Here is a 4,336-nt window from a genome sequence, read left to right as displayed (position 1 = left end):
TTTTCCTTGCTTCTTTTATTATCTTATAGTTTCCTTTTAGCTCTTTCTCCTTTTCTTGCACTTGCTGCTTCGTGAAATGTGCCGTTGGAAACATATCATTGAATTTGTTTGTGGTACTCCTCCAACCTTCTGTTGTCCATCCATTTTGTCCCTTAAACATTGGTATGTTGACAAGCTCTTTCAGAATATCCACAAGTCCCTTCTCATACGTGTAGCTCCAGGTAGCCCTTTCCGTTGACAGGGCTGTAAGAAATAAACAAGATCAGATAAAGGCTGTCGTGAAAACAATACAGAAATAAGCAATGAAGCAAAAAAAAATAGTACAGGAACAAACAATCCATGCATACTACACCTAATTATTATGGGCAGCCCATATCTGAAGGGCAATTTGATCTCATAGGGTGCTTTCATCATTTGATTGCAATTCATTTGGGTAGTTGTTATCCCCCTCTGGCAACTCAACATAATAAGATGGGTTGATATTATTTGGTTGGTGATCCAGCCACCCTTCACCCTCATTCTGCCCTCTAATAATATTGTGAAATAGTGCAGCTCCTGCTAGAATTTTAATTTGATTCTCAATTCGATGAAATGTCCCAACTTTCAAGATTGGAAACCATTTTTTTAGCATGCCAAAGGCCCTTTCAATATGATTGTAAAGCTGCGCATGTTGATGGTTGAACAATTCTTTGTAATTTGCATACTGATTTTCATGTCTCCTAAGCTTAATAAGGTGGTACCTAACTCCTTGGTACATAGCAATGAATGAGGATGTATTTGCGTATCCACCATCTACAAGGTAGACCTTCCCCACAAGCACATGAAGACCCTTCGCAAATGCAGACCGTAGGATCCCTGCATCAGATGTAGATCCTTCCCAACCACATGAGATGAAAGTGAAATTTAAATCAAAGTTACATGCACACATCACGTTCTGTGACAAGGTTCCTTTTCTATTTCTGTAGGGAGCGGCTCTTTCTTGTGCAATGGTGATAGGGACATGAGTGCCATCAATGGCCCCAATGCAGTTCTAGAAGAAAGGCATAAATCGAGGGTCTGATGCAATCTTCACATGTGTATGGTTCACATTTGGGAGTTTCAAGAATCTAAGAGTCAGTGCTGGAATTATATCGAAGAACTCTGTTATTTTCCTATGAATTATCTCACCACCGTGTTGGAATTTCTTTTTTAGCCCATCGGTGCTTGCATTATGAGAAAGCATGAACATAAATATTTCTAGCTGCTCCTCAACACTAACACCATGGGTGTCACATAACAAGTTCTCCACTCTAAGATAATTTGTTATAACTCTAAATATCTCAGGCTCCATTCTGAACTCCACTTTGCACCTATTCTCGTAGCCTTCCAAGATTTGTCTGACCTTTTCAGCACCAGCCAGAGTTGAGGTGTGCTCCGGTCTTTTCTCCTCATATAGACACTGCTGAAGTGCGGGGACCATAACTAGGAATAGCTCGTCATCCTCTTCTTCATCCTCTAGCATGAATCTCCTAATTTCATCCTTCCAAGATTCCATTATCTCCTAACTCCTATAATATGCACATTCAAGGACAATAAAAATTGGACATGCACCAGAGTTTACTTAATTATGAGACATAAATGTACCTGCACCAGAATTTTTTATTGTATTCCCAAGCATACCAGCAAGAGCAGGTAGCAACAGATGCAGCAGACAAGACAGTAGAGAGTCTAGTGATTGAGGAAACAGCAATGTCACCTTCCTGATGACCAGCAAATGCTGAAGCAACTGAGATCCTCCCATCCTTGGACTTCACAACTACAATAGAGGGAAAGATCATATATTGATTGTAAATGCAAGAGTGAGATGTCAACTAGAATACACGAATTGATATAGCATCAGGTTCGTTAAACAAAAAAAATGAAGCACCACTGACAACGACCAATGCGAGCAGTGACTAAAACAAATCTGCATATAGCCGTTCTTGTTCGAATAGCTGTGTGCATTAGCTATGCAGCCATGCGCAACAGCCATGCAGCACCGTGTTTAATCCAGCACACTAATTCTTCAGAATTAGTCACAGTTTTAAATGGCTGTGTGCAACAGCTATGCAGCTATGGATACTTGCGTACTAGCTAGCATCCTCATACCAGTAGTATAGGGTACTGTAAAATCCCTCAAAAGTAAACTTGTTAAAAGTTGTCATTTTGAAGCTTTGTATTCTCTCCATGGATCACTTGTACTGAAAAGCTTAGTCAGCTATGACCTTATTAGTCGGAGAGATTTAGCAAGCACTTGTCTGAACTTGTTGTGCTAGATGATGTGTGAGACATATATTCAGAGCATCTTGATGTACAAGATTTTATACTATGTTCGAATGTTCAGACTACACACACCAAACATGTAGATGCAGATACGACATTTATTTCACCAAGCTACCTGTACCTGTCTGCTTGCTCGTGTTTAGGAGGAAGCTACCTGTACCTGTCTGCTTGCTCGTGTTTAGGAGGAAACCAGGACAAGTAGACAACACTAGTTCTGAACAGTGCTGAATGCACATTGTAATGGGGACAACACTAGTTCAAGAAACCAGAAATCTACGGCTCCTTAGGAGCTGGACCTACAGAAGCATGATTCAAATTTTTGAGCGAGAAAATTGGTAATCTTGGCACAAAATTGATCCCAGGACTGCATGAAAGCAATAATCACATTTGGCAATTCTTGAAAAAAACGACGCAAACAAAGAAACATTGGCTTTAATTTTCAGAAACTTTAATAAGCATCATCTTGTGTACTAGACCTTGTGATTGCGAGGCACAATGTGAAAATTCCGAACTAACTGACTATTTTAAGCAGCTGAACTAAATTGGAACAAGCAGCAAAGTCTATCGAGCTAATTAAAATAGGAGAATTTGCTCTGACACATGCTAAATAAACCTCATGCGTGGACAGCATCGCTGATTAAGGCAGTGCAAGTTAAATAAATTCAGCATAGCACATCCAAGTGGCAGGCATTGCTGATTAAGGAAGTTCTTTAACCATTAGACAAACCATGATATTCTCAGTATGCTACTACAAGCACATCCAATGAAAAAGCTATACATCCAATTTGCAGGAGCTCGATCTGGGGAGGATAAGGAGGAGAGAGGAAGGGCTCACCAGATCTTAGGACGAGGCAAGGCGTCCAGGTGGGGGCAGTCACGGAGCAGTGGTGGAGATTGAGCCGGTACGATCAGGTCGGCGAGCGGCAGCGGCGAAGGCATAGGATTATGCTCAGGCAGCCGAGCATCACGAGATGGAGGCAGAGAGGCGGCGCCTGGACAGGGAGACGGAGCAGCAGCGGCAGGCAGAGGGGGTGGCACTTGGACAGTGAAGGGGGTGACGGGGAGGCGATGCGGTCTGGACGGGGAGGCGACGGGGAGGATGGGGAGGAGCAATGACGGTGGCGCTCATTGCCTGGAATGGGGAGGCGCAGGGACGACGGCGAGCTGCAGGGTCGACGGCGAGGTACTGGGATGGGGGAGGCGTAGGGGTGATGTCACGACGGCGCTTGCAAGCGGTATGGGGGAGATGTGTCCGGACCCTCGAGGTGGGGAGGGCTCACCCTGTGGAAAACGGAAAGATAGGGTTGGGCTCCCCCGTCGGACAGGCTCCTAGATGCTAGGGAATTTTGGCCTGGGCCGAATTGCGGCACGGGGGTCCAGCTCAGGGAAAATTTCGGGATCCTATCGAGGAATGGGCCTCCCAAACTAGCCCTTAGATTGCTGGGTGATGTACTGAACATGTCGCTATAATGGTGTCCAGGGACATGCCTAGACAAAGTGTTTAATAAAAGTATTTTCTAAAAAAAAATTCCAAGTGAATGGCCTCCAGGATTTGTAGCGATGCATCATTGCAAGTGGAGTCGGGTACAGGTCTCTGTCGCTGTCCGTCATGATGCTGCTCAACCCAACTCCGATCGGGTTTCTCTTCTCCACTTCTCGTCCCCTTTGCAGGACATCTTTCCGGTCCGGTTGTTTTCCAGGGGAAGCTTGCGCTTTCAGGCTTGGCAGTGCTGTTGCAGCCAAGGAAAAGACTGTCAGGTACCGTCCTGCATTTAGGTAGCCGGTCAGGCAGTCATTATCACGAAAGCAGAATGTGGATGAAAAGGATGCTGTTCTAAAAGTATACATGTACACCCTGTTGCGGCAGCATGAGGTAAACGTGAACGGTAAACCTCAACACTCAAAAACATGTTCGTTCAAAAAAAAATGCAAAAAGGTGCAGAGTAGAATCTCTAGGTTGTAGCGTTTGTAACCGTGTTGGTGTCAAAGAAATTTGATACCGAACAGATATAAAGATGAAAAGAAGTTAACACTT

General features: G+C 44.1%; 1 pseudogene; it reads right to left on the bottom strand.

The window, feature by feature from the left end:
- Positions 1-394: 394 nt before the first annotated feature.
- LOC140221833 (uncharacterized) lies at positions 395-1,787 on the bottom strand (annotated as a pseudogene).
- Between the last annotated feature and the right edge of the window lie 2,549 nt (positions 1,788-4,336).

This window comes from Setaria viridis, chromosome 2 (assembly GCF_005286985.2).
Source record: "Setaria viridis chromosome 2, Setaria_viridis_v4.0, whole genome shotgun sequence".
In the NCBI taxonomy this organism is placed as follows: Eukaryota; Viridiplantae; Streptophyta; class Magnoliopsida; order Poales; family Poaceae; genus Setaria; species Setaria viridis.
Note: the sequence above shows the minus strand (reverse complement) of the source record. Positions and strands in the feature narration are given on the sequence as shown.